At 37.0% G+C, this 20000-nt stretch overlaps 1 protein-coding gene across 7 annotated transcripts in view; it reads left to right on the top strand.

Annotated features, from left to right (window-relative positions):
* LOC135220695 (ecotropic viral integration site 5 ortholog-like) overlaps nucleotides 1-20000 on the top strand; it is a 431521-nt gene that overhangs the window by 152486 nt on the left and 259035 nt on the right. The window contains exon 1 of one of the 7 annotated variants that reach the window (XM_064258093.1): nucleotides 17825-17861. The exons of 5 other annotated variants lie outside the window; for them this stretch is intronic. The gene's annotated coding sequence lies outside the window, so the exon portion shown is untranslated. Of the gene's footprint in view, nucleotides 1-17824; nucleotides 17862-20000 lie in introns of those variants that run through there. One more of the 7 variants, XM_064258092.1, reaches the window with a different exon arrangement.

Genomic DNA, 20000 nt, shown 5'->3' on the forward strand with positions numbered 1-20000 from the left:
TGAGAAACTCCAGCCGAAGAAAGCCAGGCATGTTTGTTTCTTGGTTGATTAGTTCTACAATGAGGGGGATTTTCGCCCTGTTAAGTCGCCTTAGCAGCATATTTTACTTTTTATTAACTTTGATTCCGAACAGAGACGTTACCTCAGGATTTTTTACCACTTTCCATCCTTTGCCGACTGTTGTTGGCCAAGGAAATGAACTGGAAAATGGAAAGAGCTTTTGTGTTTATATGTGTCATGTCTGTTTTATTTTTATTTTTTTTTATTTGAAAAGGAATACGCTGTTACTGGATATTATTTTGAAAATGGGACACGCTTCCATTGTGTTCATTGCCTGACGCCACTTTTCTTTTTCGCACTTTTGGTAAAAGTTCTGGGACTGGTCCAAAGACTCTCTCTCTCTCTCTCTCTCTCTCTCTCTCTCTCTCTCTCTCTCTCTCTCTCTCTCTCTCTCTCTCTCTCTTCATACAGTGGATTACATATATGTTTCATCGTAACTCAAGACTGATGAATTAATATGTTACCCTTGCGGCAGCTTAATTAGATATATGTAAATTTCAAATCTGTCCTATGCATATATATATATATATATATATATATATATATATATATATATATATATATATATATATATATATATATATAGTTGTAGGAAGCCCACTGAAATTTGGAAAAAATTGAAATCAATCATATCAAAAATGTTTTCACTGCACTTGGTTACAATACAAATTTTATTCAAAGGGCGCATTTTAAGGCACGTAGAATATATTATGTGGCAAGGGAGAAAAGATGCTTCTTAGGTAATAATAAAAGTGTTTTAGTCTTACCACAAACCAAAGCAAACCCTGGACTTTTAAACGAAATATTTGAAATTTTTGCAAACATTGTCCCAGTATTAATTACAAAAATACAAACACTGTTAAAAAGAAGTATCTAACAAATGATGTTTAAAATGTAGACAAAACACAAGGATGCATTTACGAAATTCCCTGTCAAGAGTGTCATAAAACATGTATAGGAGAAATGATTGATTTTGACAAGAAAAAGACAACATCGTGACTCATTAAGGAAAGGTGATGAAAACAACGCCCTGTTTCAACATAGACAAAGTAAAAGTCATATGGTTAACCTAGACAAAATGAAAAACATAAAGGTTGTTAATAACACTGAAAAAAGAAAACTTTTAGAATCTATTTTGATCCAAAATGTTGACGCTATGAATATATATAAGAGTAATTTTAAACTGGACCTTTTCTGTAATGCAATTATGACAAAGCATGTAGTTAGAGTAGCTAAGGTGTTTAACAAGATTGGCAAACCACCGTAAGGCAGTTATTCTGATACAACCATATGCTTGTATGTTATTTCTTTTACCTTGACCGTTGTTTTACAGTTTGTGTAACTTTTATTTTTCTTTCTGAAAGAGGGAGAGAATGTACTCTCCGAAAGCTTAAATAAAAAACTTTCAATTTTTTCCAAATTTTAGTGGGCTTCCTACAACATATTAGAACACTGATACAGTGTTTAACTTTGCATATATATAAATATATATATATATATATATATATATATATATATATATATATATATATATATATATATATATAGTGTGTGTGTGTGTGTGTGTGTGTTTGTGTGTTTTTGAGAAAGAGTGAAACAGATAGAATAACATCCCTTTTTAATAGCCCGGTGTGTCGTTGAAGCCGCGTTGGATTTTCGAATAGTTACTCAAAACAGATTGACTGGCTGTAGCAGTGACAATACTACAATGGCAGAAGATAAAGGTTGGCTGCAGTTTTCATTCGTTCCCGAGAAACCTCCTTTCTGACATCACAGTGAGATAATCGTACTTCGTGTAAATACTAAAGGGGGGTTGGTGGGAGGAGGGATGAGGTTAGTGGGGTTGGGAGAAGCCCGGAATGGGATTGGGAAACGTGAAATAAAACACCATGAAATTGCTTTACGCTCACTTCATACGGAAAGGTTTCATAAGCGCAAGCGAATATTGTAGCTTTTGCCTTGAACGAGATGATGGAGTTCGCGGTATGCGTGTAAAATGTATACTATGATGATATATATGATATATATATATATATATATATATATATATATATATATATACATATATATATATATATATATACATACATACACATACATACATACAATAGAAGATGCAAGAGTATTTTTATGCAGTTCCATTACTGAAAAAAGTATGTTTTCAATACTGCATTTACTCATGGATTATTGCTAACTTGAGAATATTAAAAGAAATTTTTCATTAGTTTTAACTTTTTTCGTTTTTATCAAAATATCGTAGCTAGAATGATAAGGCTCATATGCGCCACTGTAGTGCGCAGTACTAGCAAAATTATCACCAGATAACTTTGCTACTTGAGCCACTTTTTCAAGGAACTCAGATGGAAAATGAGACATCGTTCAGAGAAGGGATTTAACAGTACGATATGCATGACAGTGTCAATTCAGTTCGACACCGACACAGGGTAGTTTGTGGACGGTAGCTTGTGAAAGATTATTGGCTGTCCCAAGAATTCGTTGCAGTTCGTTGGAGATCTCTGATAGAGGAAGTAAACGACCTGTTGCATTGTGTGCTCTCTCTCTCTCTCTCTCTCTCTCTCTCTCTCTCTCTCTCTCTCTCTCTCTCTCTGGCGTTGTTCAGGGTCATCCGTCTGTTGACACTGTAACCTATTTCCTCTTTTAAGTCATAACGATACTCGATAACCTACCGTACGCCATCATCATACCCTAAAGCAATTGTTAAACTGGATGGGCAGGTCGACCCCGTAATCAGTGGTCGTACCTTTCGTCCTAAGACCTCTTCCGTCAACGCCCACTCGGGAACTAGTTTGGCCTCACCGAGTTTCCTAGTTATCTGAGCCGGTTTACTTGGATTCTGCTCATCCTTTCCTATAGGAAATTTCCGGGTGTCTGGGGAGCTTTTCGAAAGGAATCCCAAAATCGATTTTCTTTTTCGTTTACTTTACTGTTGTGTCAGAAGCATTGGTTTTCGATCTCATAGACGCCTTTAGATCCTTTATCTTTCATCTGGACAATACTTGTAGCAAAATTTTCCTAGGTTTTTATCCCGGAGCTGGTAGTGTTGTTGCAATTCACGCGGTGCACTGCACTAGACATTACTGGAGGTTCCTTGCAGCGTCCCTTCGGCCTCTAACTGTAACCACTTTCACTCCTTTTACTGTACCACCTCCTTTCATATTCTCTTTCTTCCATCTTGCTATCCACCCTTTCCCGATTGTTTCCTAGTGCAGCAGCGAGGTTTCCTTCCTGTCACACCTGTCAAATCTTTCTACTTTCAAATTCCCTTTCATCGCTGAATGACCTCATCCTAAGGTGTTTCTATATCTTTGGATTTTTTTCTGCAAACGTGTCATGAGCATAGGCGAAATGCTCTAGTTCATATCGCTGCTATTTTGGTTTTGTGAGGGGCACTAAGACTGACAAATCTGATTGCAACTCTGCATCTGGGATTAATATCTCATTCATTTTAGTCGCAGAAGACTATGGTTGGAGAATCAATTTAAAAACAACAACAACCGCTTTACAGGTTGCTCCTAGTTTTAAGCATAAACAGAAAACGTGATGGCGTTTTAGGTGCTTTATTTCATGATCTCCAATTCCTATGCTCTTACCAGGAAGAATTCATCAGACACGTTCTTATTTTGACTGACCTTAACTAAACATTATAACTATGTGAAGAAACCCTCACCACTGTGACTTCAGCGAACAAGATTCCCTTGGGCAGATGGTCGGTGCAGTGGTTACTAGAGTGATAAGCATAATTATTGGATGGGCACTTTAAAAAGCTCTTGCCACTCTAGCCAGCAACCAACGTTTGTTTGTATATTTAGGTCAACGAATATTGTCTGATTAATTCATGAATAACAACTGAAATCATACTTCCTCCTTCCAACCGGGACGGTTTCCAAGAATATGTTTGTGAATACGCATCCGCCATCTTTTTTGAGCGAAGAAGAAAAAAATCAGAAGAATGGAGAAAGGAAGGTAAAAGAGAAAAGTAGGGGAAATGCATCATCAACCCCATCCAACCCACCCACCCACCGCTGCCTTTCCCACTCGTCCTCCAACCCACTTCTCGACGGAATTCCGTCCCGTGACATTCGATATGTCTTGTCTTGTGGAAGTTTAGTCGTCGGCGGCATCTTATTGTAGCTTCATGCATTCGCCTACTTTTCTTTGGAGGCTTTTCGGTTTTCTCTTTCCATTGATATGCGTCAGGTGATCTGTTCAGGGGGTTGGGGGGCCTGTTGTGGCCGTGGATAGAGCAGTTTTGTTTGGGCTGTTGGTTGGTGAGCATTGGGGAGTTTGTTTAAATGGGGAGCAGCATGATTGGTACTGCTGCTCTTATTCCCGTTTGTGTATCCATTTTTATTATTAGTGTTATTATTATCAGGAAGGAGGCCTTCTCTGAGTACAGTAGCATTGAATATTATAGCTGTTTCAACGGCATTTAATTTATATACAATCTTCTCAATTCTTCTTCTTATCATTTTCTCATCAGTATGTAGCTGGTATATCAGGTTTCCTAAGGACATATAAAGATTTCAGTTGTCTTACGTTTATTTCCTCTGACGTGTCGACAGCGCACAAGCAGTCATCTAAGAGGGTATAGGCTACAAGAAAGTGAATTAAGATTCTTAATGTTATTATTATTAATTATGATTACCATCTTCAGTCGAACAGAAAAACGCTAGCGTGACAAATATTTATCACATTTGGTCATTTCTATTGAGAAATGTGTGAGATGAAATTGCTTACTGTAATACCCCTCTTCCGATTCATTGCTTGCTAGGAGAGCAACTGCTAATGGATTGTTGCCTGGGGCGTCAAGGGGTAATATAACATGCATTTGGGTGAGGTCTCCAGTTGCTGAGGCGGTCGAGGTATCAGGTGACGGGAGTTCAGGTAGTAATTCTAAGCAGATATCTGTCTCATAATAATGGTCTCTCTCTACTACTTAAGTCTAGGGAATTCTCTCTCTCTCGCTCTCTCTCTCTCTCCTGGGCTCTCATCTCTCTCTCTCTCTCTCTCTCTCTCAGGGCTTAGTAATCCTTAGCAGATATTTGTCTCGTACGACTCAAGTTGTCGAAGGAATAAAGGGCTCTCTCTCTCTCTCTCTCTCTCTCTCTCTCTCTCTCTCTCTCTCTCTCTCTCTCTGGGCTTAGTAATCCTAAGCAGATATTTGTCTCATACTACTCAAGTTGTCTAGGGAATAAAGGTTTTCTCTCTCTCTCTCTCTCTCTCTCTCTCTCTCTCTCTCGCCTCTCTCTCTCTATCTCTCTCTCTCTCTCGTCAGACATTTAAGTATCTCAGTGATCAGAATAACTGAATTGGCTGCTCTGTATCATGGGGTGAACGAATAAATAAAATGACCTAAGTGCTAAGGCCAAAAGTTATAATGCAATGTGTACAAGGTATCCCAATGTCAGTTTTAATTGTAATATCATCCTCTTAGCTAGAGTGATGAGTCACAAGCCTTTAATCTTAATGGCCTTGATGTGAAATGTATTTCGGATAGGGTTACGTCTCTCTCTCTCTCTCTCTCTCTCTCTCTCTCTCTCTCTCTCTCTCTCTCTCTCTCTCTCATATTTACACACACACACTCATCGTGGGTTGTAAGTATATTTATATGGTCGGGCCTTATTGTCCTAGGCATCTGTTCTTGCGCAGTTAGTGAGATCGCTTGTTCTTTTTTACGCCAAAAAGGCTTTTTTTTTTTATTTGCTGCTTTTTTTTCTTACTTTTGCCATACCATGTGGTATGGGATGGCGAAAGGGTATTGTTAGCAGCTGCTGAGATATACGTAGATGACAGTCATCCAATCTGAAAAGGGTGGGAAACAAATGGAAAAGGTTCGTCAACGCGGCTGCTTGAAATACATTTGATACAATGTTGATGAAAGGTGAAACTCAGGATGGCGATGATGTCAGTGATGCAAGCTGAAATGTGGAGCGGACAAGAGAGGGAAAATCTGTGATGGCGTTCCTCACCATTGGGCAGGAAAGAGGAGGGTTTCATGGAGCACTCGAGAAATGAGTGACGGATTTTGCATTTAGGGTCGGGAGGAGAGAGGAGGAAATTGTCGCGGATGTTGGGAGCCAAAGGATTGAAAATGAAGGAGATTTCCCTCTCCATCTCGGAAAGGTTGCGAAGAACTTGCGGCAGATCTGCCTTCTCTTCATCCATATCTTTCTATACACATGTTTTAAAGGAGGGGATGTTGAGCTCCCTCAGGTATGCACTAAGTTTTCCATGAGTTTTCAAGTCTCTTCTCATTTTTCCCCAATAAAACCTCTTTTTTATCTTCTTCTTCTTCTTGAACTTTCCTGTCGCCTAATATGACTTCAGTTCCGCTTGCCTTTTTTTTATATCTTGAAAGAGGGCGTGGAAACTCTTTTGCCTTTCCGCTAATGAAAAAACCTGTGCATCATCATAGTTTCTCAAAGACGTTAAGTCAGGTATTTTAAGCTCTGCTTGTTACAAGATGATTAACGGCGTCCTGCAAAATTTCCAACAACCTGCATTTTTCTTTTATCTTTTCGGAGCTGAAAGACCGAGGCGGATATTCGCTTCCATTTTATGGCCTGCTTCCTTTAATACCTCGATTCCAATTTCAGCAGACGAATTTTTTCTTAAGGGGAGCGCCCCCCTTTGGAGGGGGGTTAAATGCTCCGCCTACGTCGCCATCTTGCGCCTTGGTCACTGTGTGGGCACATTTAGTTGTCACATACTAAATGGTGCCCATCTTGACCTTTAAATACCCACAATAGCATTTGTGTGTTGTGTGAAGGTGTGCTAATTAAAACGCCTTTGTGTATCGAATCAGTTTTTTTTTTCTATTTCTAATTAAAAAGTCTTTGTGTATTTTTACCTAGTTCTAATTAAAACGTCTTTGTGTGTCGATTCAATTTTCACCTATTTTTAATTAAAGCGTCTTTATGCATCGATTGAAGTTTCGTGAATTTCTTGTACTTCGTAGGGAGGGGTTAGTGCCGTCAGTGCATTTTACGTGTTGCACTGTAAGCATTACTTAGGGGTCTTTGCAGCGTCCCTTCGGCCCCTAGCTGCAACCTCGCTCATTTCTTTTAATGCACCTCTATTCATATTCTCTTCCTTCCATCTGACTTTCCACCCTCTCTGAAAACTGTTTTCTAGTGCAACTGCGAGGTTTTCCTCCAGTTTTACACCTTCGAAACGTTATTACGATCAATAATCAATTTCTCTCTCAGCTCTGATCGACCTCTTAGGTGCCAGCGCTTGGCTTTCGGCCTAATCTCTGTATTCTTTCAACTTTTTATAACCGTTTTTTATTTAAATTAAGGACCATGTGAAAATGAACTATCTTCGCCTTGTCTGTTTGCGTTTGCGCGCGCGCATGCGTGTTGAGATAACTCAAGAACGGGTGGACAGAAATTGATGGCACATGCCAGAATTCTTCTAGTATGGCCTTCTTGAAACGGGTAACTGTCAAGAGAAATCGGCTCAGTTGAACTGGATTATCACCAACACCATCTCTTCTCCGAGAAGATTTCTCATCAAAATTAACCACTTCGAGAAGGTCACCTAATGAATGGATCTGGCGAGCTTCAGCAAATTATGGTTATTGGTTGTTGATATATCCTGCCCACTTATCTGTGTTAAATGCTTCATTGCCTGTCATACATTTTTAGTGGCCTTGGTAGTGGCCTCGCCATTTGCTTTTTCTTGATAACAGAACGAAAAAGAAAATATTAATTATATGAATGTTCAAAGTTGCATTCCAAGTTTGAAACTTAGTGTGGAGAGTTCTCTTCCAAAAACGTTCTCTTCAAAAGTTATTGTTTTGTTTTGATGAATAAATAACTCATGTATTGAAATAGTTTCTGATAAGACTTGGGCGAAACCTAATAAAAAGATGAAAGTTGATCTTGTTAACGCATCTCTCTCTCCTCCTCTCCTCTCTCTTTTTCAACAAAGTTTTCATCTCCTCTCTCTCTCCCATCCTCTCTCTCTCTCTCTATCTCTCTCTCTCTCTCTCTCTCTCTCTCTCTCTCTCTCTCTCTCTCTCTCCAGTGACATCACTCCACCACGTGTACAGAATGCTTCCATGTGTACTTTCTCAGTAAGCGTGTTGACTCATTGTGCCTTGCCCATTTTTACACGCACACTCGGCAGCCTGTTATGCCCCCGGTGTGAGTTTTAGGTGACAAACGGTGTTAGATGGCCCTAATCCACTCCCCTTGGTCACAGGAGATGGGGCGGACGGAGGAGGGATGTGGGGCACTTGTAGGGTGGCATAACTCGAGCTAGTGTAAGGTTTCACCTGAGACGCTTCCTCCCCCTCTTCCCTACCCACCCCCTATACTGCCACGCCCACATTCATATGACTCGTCCGTTGCCTTTTGATCGTTTCTATTGCATTCATTTCCGTCTTTGTCAGCGAGACGCTTTTACTTGATAAACACTTAGTAAATTTTGAGGGTATATTTGGCTTTGTAGTGCTTAGCCCATTTTTTCTCGTTTATTTGTTAATTTTATTTTGTGATGCTTTAATTCTTAAAAGGTGTATATATGTTATATATATATGTGTATATCTATATATATATATATATATATATATATATATATATATATACAACATATATATATATATATGATATATATATATATATATGTGTGTGTGTGTGTGTGTGTGTGTGTGTGTGTGTGTGTATACACGCATGCGGAATATGTGTAAGGTTTTGCGTTCCCAAGTAGCCTTCAGAATTGCTGAAATCTTTGAAATGCAAGGTCATCATACTTAAAACTTTACATTATGACGATGACCTCACCCGACTCACGCGACTCATGACTAGGGGATTGATATGATCACTGTGACACCTCTCACGTCTATTTAGAAGTGAGGCAGAGAGCCTCCACTTCCGTGCTTGTCATGTCCCTGCGTGCACATAATCCTTTTTTGATTCATCCCAGTCACCACGCCTCCCTTGCCACGCCCAGCTTGTCCCGTTCTTTGGTGCTTTATTAGCTAAAATATATTCAGGAGTTTTTGCTTTTTAATAATTCTAAATTTTAGGATTATGGCCTTTTGATTGTTGGATCTAGGTAGCTGTGTTGGAAAACCTTTCGCTTTTGTATAGATAACATTTCAGTTTGGTTTCAGTTTATCATCTTGTTAGGGTTAGTATATTGTAATAATTATACTCTGTCTGGGATTATATTTCCGCAGGTTCACGATTTTCGTGTTCAGTTGGTCACAAGATGGAGTTTAGTTTTACCGGGTATTAGTGGAAAAAAAAAAAACTACCTTTGGCCTTAAAGTGGCCTTGGTTTTTTTTATAATTCTGCTACGAGAAGGGGTTGGATTTGGGCCAATAATGTAATCGACTAACGGTATTTTTTTTTCAAATGAATTTTTCAATTTTTCTGTAGGTATACAAATTTCTTATTGTTAATTGGTATACGTGGAAAATTTATTTTTAATTTCCGGGTTAAATCTTTGCAACTGATTTGGTGCGCTTAGTTGTTGAATTGATTAATGATGCATTGGTTGCTATACAACTGCTATACCGTTTCTTTAAAACTTTACCTTTAGAGCTTTGATTAAGTAGTTTTAGGTTTTATCGTAAAAGTTGACGAGTTTTATATTTGAATCCCTTTTGGCTTACCTATGGCGTTGTACATAACACAGGCAGACCGGTATTATGACATAAGTAAACTGTATTAGAAAGAGCTGAGGTGATTGTGCCCTAAAGGCATAAGACTCATGCCGTGATTAGCCTAATTCCCAAACTAGTTTTTGATGGCCTCGTCAACATGATACAAGCAGCGGTCATGTACGTCAAGTTTTTATATGATTCATTTTCTCCTTATTGTCAGTAAGGAATGTTGTTAGCAGTCATGGGAAGTGGATTTACTGCGTTCTATGTTTAATCGTCTTAGCAGTTTCCTTCTGATTGTGTGAGATTTTTCCTCGCCAGATGACTGTTGCGCATTTGCATCTGCGAGTGAAAATGCCCATGATGCATCTGTTGAACCAAAATGAACTGGGTACCCAGTTCTTAGTCGACTTGTTGATCTCAGCCAGTCAGAAATATAAAATAAATATAAACTGAGAACAATTCAGGAAGATTTTGTAGGCAGTCCACCGAGCTTCTTGTGTCTTTGTGTCTTAAAGACTTTAAAAGCGTAATTGCATTAATTTGAGGTGGTTGGTAGCGTAGTTATCAGCGAACCTTGAGTATTGTGCTTAGAGGATGTTTAAAAAAACCTGTGATAAACTAATTTTTATGCTTGTTATAATAACTAATTATTACGGGTTTTAAAAATTTGTGCCTAGGGCTGAAGCAACCTTATCTTGATTTGCTGTTCAAACACTGTGAACAAACATCATTTTGAGCATTAAGAAATGTGGAAATTTTTAAGACGTTTGGTGCCACAACTGAAGTTGGTTTTAATTTTAGTTACTTTATTACGCTGTAATTCAGTCTCTGGAATTTTTGCTTTTGTTCACCCAAGTTGGCAATCCTCAACACTTGTTTAAAAAAAAAAAAAAAACGTTTAGTATGTTCCGGAACTAAGCTAGGTAATTGTGGTTGCGTATTTTGTAACATGCCTTGCATAACAGAAAATATAAAAATTCTCTCGTGTCTCTATATGCGTATATTAAATTTGTGTGTATGATGGTGTATGTATGTGTGTGTGTGTATATATATATATATTATATATATATATATATATATATTATATAGTATATATATATATATATATATAAGCTATATATGGACAGAGAGAAGAGAGAGAGAGAGAGAGAGAGAGAGAGAGAGAGAGAGAGAGAGAGAGATGCATGTAGATATGATACCAATAACCTATTGATATCGAATTCGCATTATCCTGAGAATTTTAATTTCTAAGGTCCAATATTTGTCAGCATAGCTTAGGTATAGCAATTAGTGACAAGTGCGCCTCTCTCTCTCTCTCTCTCCCTCTCTCTCTCTCTCTCTCTATATCATATATATCTCATTCTATATAATCATATATATATATATATATCATATATATATTTACATATTTACATATGTATATAAATATATATGTATGTATGTATGTATGTATGTAGGTAGGTAAAGTATTTTCTCGGTCTTCCATTATATATATCCTACGAATATGATTTGTCCGAATTGATTTCAGAAAAAATTTGAAAACTGCAAAGGGTTCAGTGAAATACATTCAATATTAAAACATGGTTGTTTTTGCAAGTTACAAAAAAAGTCCCGCTTCATGTATTAAGCAGACCTTTTTTTTCCGTTCTTCGAAATGCTTGAATCCGTATTGTTTGCATGTGGTACTACGTATTCCATTCACCGCACATTCATGTTCGTCTTTTAGACATCTCTGTCCATTCACCATTAGAAAAAGCAACGGTTAGGGTGCTCGTCTTATAATAAGGTATTGCGTGTTTTTATTTGATTTTAAATTGGTGACGTAGAGGTCTACCAGGAAAGTTCACGTCACTGTCCATTTTCACTTGATTATAAGTTATTTGATAATAGTTTGAGGAGATTTTCTACTCCAAGAGAAATATAACAACCAGTTTCACAAGGAAATATGGTAACTGTACCCCGTATTTTTACAGAAATGAGGAAAAGATACTTTTACAATTCATACTGATTCAGTGTTAGGATTTCTTCCAGTGTAGTACTACCCTCTGACTTTTTCCGGATAAGCACAGCTACATTAAGTTTGATTGCTCAAGAAAAATCGATGAATACTTTAACAAAAGTTCTTATCACCAAGTTAATATTTTAATTTACTTTTCCACAGAAATTATCACGGCCGCACAGTGTACATCATGTATTTGAAGAACACTGAATCTAGTCATTTAATTACTACGCTAGTAATTTGTCACGGTTTCTCCATTATTATCTCCTGTGGGCTATCATTAGTAACTAATATTGCTTCGTTACTATTATTCCACATTCATTACATTGTTTCCTCGTAGGCTTGGCAGTCGTATATTTATCAGAGGATTTCTCTCCTAACCACATCCACCCCGCAGCTAATGTTTAAGTTCAACCATATCAGTGTGCCGTTAATTATATACCGTTAGGACTGATGGTAACGGGACTTCTGTTATTTATACGCTTCATGACAACCAGGTTTCTGTAAATTTTAATTAGAATGATTTGTGGGATACATCCTAATGAGAAATATTTATTATGCTGTGATAATGGCAAAACACTACAGGCAGCATCCTGTGCTCTCTTTCATCTCGAGTGATAAAACAACAAAGAAGCTGATGCAGCAAGAGCTGGAGGGAAGGGTGAGGTACCTATGCATGCTTTATTTGCGGTACATGATTAGGTTGATGCTGGGAATAATATAACTCCGCCATGTATAGTTTTTTCTTGGTATTTTGTTCATGGAATCTATATAAAATCATTGGCAGATTAATAAAATATGTAAATAAACTCTCTCTCTCTCTCTCTCTCTCTCTCTCTCTCTCTCTCTCTCTCTCTCTCTCTCTCTCTCTCTCTCTCAAACATACATAGAATGTTTCTAGTGTTATGCTTTGTCGGTATTTATGGCCGTGTTCACATAAACTTAATTAGTCTTCTCTGAGTGAAACATCCAAATGTTTATTTTTTCAAATGTTTCTGGTGTTGAGTAATTTGTTCTCCTATATTCTCACTCAGTTCCCCTAACTTTTGAGCGTGAAGTAATTCAGCGTGACCTATTCTCCCTCGGAATATTTCATCAGAGTCTTTACCTTCTGCTGGCACACTTTGACATTAGATTTGATCTGGATTCTTTGGCTGTTTGAGTGATCGTCCTTTGTATCTGAAGGTCGTTGATGTTCTTGTTCATCCATGTTTGACATTTTGTGCTGTATGTTTACTGGATTTAACGCTTATTACAACTTAAATTTATTGTCACTCAAGATTTATCTCCATGTTTGACATTTTGTGCTGTATGTTTACTGGATTTAACGTTTATTACACGTTAAATATTATTGTCATTCAGATTTATTTATACATGTAGAACACACGTACGTAGAATATTGTATGTATATATATATATATATATATATATATATATATATATATATATTATATATATGTATATACACATATACATATATATATGTATACCATACTACTATGATACACACTATATATATAATATATTATATATATATATATATATATATATATATATATACATACATATATATACACTATAATATATATATATATATATATATATATATATATATATAATATGTGTGTGATATATTCGTATGCACATATATATGATTAATATATATATATACGTATGTATATAATTTATTTGTAATATATATATATATATATATATATATATATATATATGTTTGTGTGTATATATACACACATGTACACGTATATGAATATTATAGTGTATAAGGGTGAGCTTATCTCTTACTTCGGTGCGAAGTGTACGTCAGCAGGACGTTTATTTTGTATACTTCTTTATCTACTCGATAGCAGGTGCATCTTTATCCTTAATCCTCCATTGTGCGGAGAGGAAATATTTCACCGGGGTGGCATGGCCAAAGGCGGGTGGGGGGGGGTGGGGGGGGGGGTGATGACTCCTGGCTTTGATATCCGCCATCATCGGATTCTTCTTCGTCCTCGGCGTTATTGACATACTTGTGGTCATCGGTTCTGGAAAAAAAAAAGAAATAAATATTAGAGCTCTCTCTCTCTCTCTCTCTCTCTGACTGCATCACAAGGGTTGAAAACTTAAATGGAGTGTCCATGTTGCCAAAGACATGGTCGTTGGAGTGGTCAACCTGACTTAAAGCTGAATGCCAAGGGCTGCATTCGGAGTCGAAATGTTTCTGCTGTAATATATATATATATATATATATATATATATATATATATATATATATATATATATATTATATATAGACTATAATGTATGTGTGTGTGTGTGTGTGTGTGTATGCGTACATATACGTATATATACATAAATGATTTACCCTATTAGGAGGTGGTTTCAGAAGAAAAGTGAACGATATTGCCATGTATTTTTTGAACCGATGTCTGGTGGGTGAAGGCAGAAACCCACCACAATATGATTACAGAGAATGGTCGTCAGTAGTGTGTTACTCCTACTGAGGACAATGCGCCGCCTACCTCATACTTTGCGCGCACTTCTGCGCTTTCTGGGTGCAAAGGCCCTCGTGTTCCAACACGTCTTTCATTCAGTCAGATTCACAATGAATCTCTTCCTTTACGGCTTCCTCCCAAACAATAAGAATGAAGACTGTATTATTTTCTGCCGTGTTCTCCTCCATTCTCTTAATGTGGCCAAACCACCTCTCAATTAACTTTATTCCTCTTCTCTCCTGTGACCCCTGACTGGCTTCACCTCTTCTGATTCAACTCTTCTCTTTCTATCATGATCTCACTTCCTTCCTATCAGTCCAGCTTGTCAACCAATATCACAGCCTTGGATTGAACAGGACCCTTAACCAGAGAAAGTGCCATCTGTTTTTGTTCTCTCGTAAACCTGGTAATGATCAGATACACCACCTACTACGGAAAATACAATTTCGTCCATTAAACTTTAAACTGGAACCGTTTGTATATTTATATAAAATGTTTATAATGTAAAATGTACGTAGATATGTATTATATGTGTGCACGTGCACTTGTGTGTAAGAATGATCGAAAAGGGAAGAAATGTGTAGGTACATAATAGTATATGGTACAAATATTAACATGGGCGAGTCCCATTGTCAAGAGATGATTCACATACAGCGAAGAAATGAAGGACAGCAATTTACTCAATATTTTGCCAATATTGAGTGATTTCTCGCTTTTTGTAGTAGCAAGTTTTGAAGCACATAGATACATGTATACTTACCTACATAGAGCATAGATTTTTCTTTGCCATCATTCAGTCGGCGTTTGGAAGAAAGAGGGGAAGACCTTGAAAGAAGAAAGAGGGGAAGACCTTGAAAGTGCGGGATAGACAGACTATGACAAGCACTGGAGCGGAATGACCGTAATATCTAGGGATTGAGAGAGTGCTTGCAAGATACGCTATGAGAGAATGGCGGCTGTTTGTTTAAAGTTATACGTGTTGCTGAAGAGCCTTTTTGTGTAGGTGTATGAAACGACTAGGCCTAATGTCGTGAAGGTTTTCTGGCCAATTTATATACCATTAAGAAGTTTTTTCTCCTGAGCCGCCACTTATTAAATTAATGGCTTGTGGATGTATGCTTATGATAATATAGTACACAGAAATAATGTAGAGACTTGAGTAAAATGTTTGCACAACACGGCAGATATGTGTTTAGCCTTTTCTCTATAGTTTCTTGTAGGCAATAGAGAAAAGTTTTATACAGCATATTATTAAAGATGAAGAATTAATATTATTAAAGATGAAGAATGAATATATATATATATATATATATATATATATATTATATATATATAGATATATATATATATAATATATATATATATATTGTGTGTGCTAGAACAAAAGTTGCATGGTAAATTAGCTTAGATTAAGGTAGGTAAATACACATAAACAATGGATTTGTAAATTTATGGTATAATGATGTGCATATTTTTTCGCGTAACTAACAAAAGTAATGTGATTATTATAATTGTCTATATGGGACTCTGGTTTTGGAGTTTATATTGTACTCATATATACAGTATAAAACACAATAGTAGGTGAGTTGCATGGTGTTGCATATGGATTATTTATTATGTGTACTATTAGGTACAACCCATCAGTAATAAGTGTTACAGTTCAACTTGTGTAAAGCAGGGTGGTTACTTCCCAGACGGACTGAATGATACACACACACACACACACACACACACACACACACACACACAGAGAGAGAGAGAAGAGAGAGAGAGAGAGAGAGAAACGACACTATCGTTGCTTATATGGGGAGAGATTAACATACAGTGGTTGATTACATGTCAAATGGAACTGATCTTCAAAACCTCCTCATGCCTAGATGGTAGTTCAAAGGCTAGATTTATTAAGAGGTTCCAGATCTTGGACAATGTTTCTTTGGCGATTGTGAAGAAAATATAGGGCAATTTGTAAATGATTTAAGAAAGAAGAGTTATGCTCGGAATTATTTTTTGAAAGTGATTTGTTTGTTATATATATAAGAAATTTACAATTATGCAAAACTCGAAGGATATAGAAAACGAGAAAGATATTCATAAGTATATAGCTTTAGATTTTTGTACATATAAAACTAGGTGGATATAGGAGGTGAGATAGATAATTAAAAATATGACATGACATGTATGTATATATACCTATGTCTGTGTCATATATATATATATATATATATATATATATATATTATATATATATATATATATATATATATATATATATATACTATATATATATATATATATATATATATATATATTTGGCTATAATGTGGATTGCATATCCCACTCCTTTGAGTTTTGACAAACATTTACTCTCACGGTATTGTTTGGCCTTACAATTATCCTAATGTAGGTATTGGGCGTGTCCAGGTTATAACAGCTTAGGTGGTCCCCTCAAAAAAAATTTTTTTTTTTAGTTTATGCTTTTTCCTTATTTTAGTTTTCCCGTCTATTGGTATTATGTTTTATTTTGAGTGACAGGCGTGGTGTGTAGTACTTTTCTTAAATGGGTTTTCTTTTTATAATTAATAATAATTTTATCAAGCGTTTGTGTTTTTGATAGTTCTGATCGTCTTTAATCGTAATGATCTAAATGGCCAAGATTTTGTACTGATGATTTTGTCTCCTTGAAATGAGACCAAACAGTCACTGCCGATGCTTACGTGTTCTTTGCGTTGGTGACCCATAGTCTTTGCGACGCCAGTTTGTATCAAGAATTCAGTCAATTAGGTTTCCTTTGCGAAATTCAAGCGATGCCCCGTGAGTTGGCTGCGTTGGCGGAGAATACCTGTACCTTGTCCACAACAACCTGTCTTGGGCATGGGAAAAGTGACCAGGCGAGTTTGCGTTGCGGTGTCCCCACCTCGTTTTTACAACTCCACTCCACTCCCTCCTTCCCTTTCCTTCCTAACACACCCACCCACCACCGCCCTGCCCCAACTTCCATCTTCATTTTGTACGTAGGAGGGACAGGTCGCTTTCATGGTTTCCTCATGAGGTCGCAGGTTGTTCCTGGTGGAGACTGGTACCTGTGCAAATCCAGGCGAAGGACCTCACACTCCTCCGCTGGATTCTTATATGGAGAGGGAACAGTTAGATCGGCGGGGCCATACTAGATCTGCTTTTTGTTCAGGTCTCTGTCAATCATGAGGTCAAATGTACCTATAGAAGGTCGTAGTTCGCTTCCGTGTTTTTGATTCCCCAGTGACTCTCTGCCGTTGGGTCTCTCTCTCGTTGTCGCTTTTTACGAGGAGGCGCCTCCTCTTGCAAAAGGAGGCTAAAAGAAAACTGTAAATGACAACTGTAGACAAATGGGATCTCGATTTATATTAAAACCTTTGTAAGGTTGTGAAAGTAATTTATTTAGTGTATATTTTTAAAATAAATTCAATTCGAAACTTCCGTTATATTTTATGGTAAATGGAATGTGAGTGTAAGTTCAACATTGTATATAGGGTCGGCATTGAAATTAGATATTTTGTTTATGTGTATTTTGAAAGTATGTTCTAAGAATAACTGCAATTTTTATCGATAATACAATTTATGATTAATTATTTTCTTTCTTTGCAGGTAATGATTGACATCCCTTGGAATTATTCTTACTTTGAAGGACAGGTGAGAGGTAGAATTAAGGTGGGCCCGGTAATTAGATTGCATTTGGTGTTGTTGCTTTTATTTGTATAGAGAGTAAGAAACGATCGAACAAAAAATTGATGTAGACTCTTAATTGGTTGTAGTATAGGGGAGACTGGGTATATTAACATTTGGAAGATTCCTTATTATGAAAACAACCTGGAAAAGGAAAATTAGTTTTTTTTTATGTAGACGACCATTGCTGACACACACACACACACACACACACACACACGTGTGTCTCGAATCCAGTAAAGTTTTTTCTCAGTAACAAAAGAGAAGTAGTAGCCACTGTGTTGATTAGGTCAGCGATGACGTCACAAAAGTGGGAGTGCTGCTACGGCCTCCTCTTTGGCCTTAGGTCGTAGTGTAAATAGTTTGTCATTGTCTCTCAGTAACGTAATACAGTTGTGACATACGTATAAAATCAGATATAATTTGGCATGAGGTGTCTAACCTCATGCCGTTCAAAACCAAGCCAAATAACCACCACGGATTTGGTTAACAATATCCATGTTGTTATAACAGGATTGATCTAGAACTTGAAGTTGTATTGCCTTAATCGGAAATGGAACTTAAGTCTTCTCGCAGTTGATATAAATAAATTAATATATATATGCACATACGTGTGTCTGTATAAGTATAAACACACACACACACACAATATATATTATATATATATAATATATATATATATAATATATATATATATATTAGATATAAGTATATCTCCATTTCCCCCAGTTGGTATAGAAAAGAAAAGTCATTGCCACATTAACCCCATTACGGCCGGATCGAGAAAGGACCATTTTTGCAGAAACGCTGAATCCACGGAAACAAATTTATCTAATTCATTTTTGACCTGGGGTAGAAAGAAGGCACGGTTAATAGGTTTGAAAGGCTAGTAACATTTTGAATCTCAAACTACCATTTGGGTTATGAAGTTCGCTTCGTTGGTGCACGATTTTGAGTCCATGTCACAGCACACCATTAGAGTTAAGCCTCGAATTTGAACAACGAAAAGCTTCGAAAATGTCCAGAGTAGAATGCATCCAATAAAAAGAGTAAACGGTACACGGAAGTGTGAACTGTGATTCTTATTTCAAGTTAAACCGTTGTTGAAGTTGGATGCCAAGTGGTGAGCTATCATCTCACAAGAAATTACTCGCAGTTGGTATTTTAATTACCTAATAATAAATCCATTTGAGAATTTTTATTCTTTCTTGTAATTTAAATGAATTTGTTGTGCAAGTTTTGTAAGCTGCAAGCTGATTGTTTTAAATGGGACCTGTTAGGTTTTCTATCATGGCGGCCTTGTTGATGACCTTGAGAACAGGTTAACGGAACATGAAGATTAGGCATTTTAGCGCCTCAGTGACGTGGTTGGTATGGTGTTGGCGTACCACCTCGGTGGTCGCGGGTTCGATTCTCGGCCATTCCATTGAGGAGTGAGAGATGTGTATTTCTGGTGATAGAAGTTCACTCTCGACGTGGTTCGGAAGTCACGTAAAGCCGTTGGTCCCGTTGCTGAATAACCACTGGTTCCATGCAACGTAAAAGCACCATACAAACAAACAAACAAAAAACAAACAAATCAGGCATTTTAAGATTCTGTATTTGCTTATTAAAGTTAAGAGAAGTGACTACTAGCCTTAAAGAGATCGAGAGCGAAGCGAACAAGTAGATCGATAGCTTTTGTTGTCTTGAGAAAAAAATAATGCAAAATTCATTCAATATCTCAGCAGGCCTCTTACAATACTTGAATACCGATATTCACGATGTCTCTCCAAGTTTATGGGTGCTTAATGAATGTAAATTTTAAACTGTACTGGAGATTTGCTTCTGTTGCAAGATTTTTGTCGCAGCAGTTAAAAGCATAGTACTTTTAAGTTTAGGAAACGGTCGATTTGAAATCCCCACTTTAGGATTTTCTGCTGCGCCATTGGTGCCATATTGATATTTTTATCATTAGTTGCAGCACCCGAGAATTTTTGTCACCTGGATTATAAATCTTGAGTGCTTTGTATGATATCCCTTTTTCAGTAGGACAAGACTGCTGTCTTCTATTATGGTTGTGCTTCTGTAGATGGAAAAGAGCTAGAAAAACGCTTTATTTAACTA

The sequence above is a fragment of the Macrobrachium nipponense genome, chromosome 2 (genome assembly GCF_015104395.2).
Source record: "Macrobrachium nipponense isolate FS-2020 chromosome 2, ASM1510439v2, whole genome shotgun sequence".
NCBI lineage: Eukaryota > Metazoa > Arthropoda > Malacostraca > Decapoda > Palaemonidae > Macrobrachium > Macrobrachium nipponense.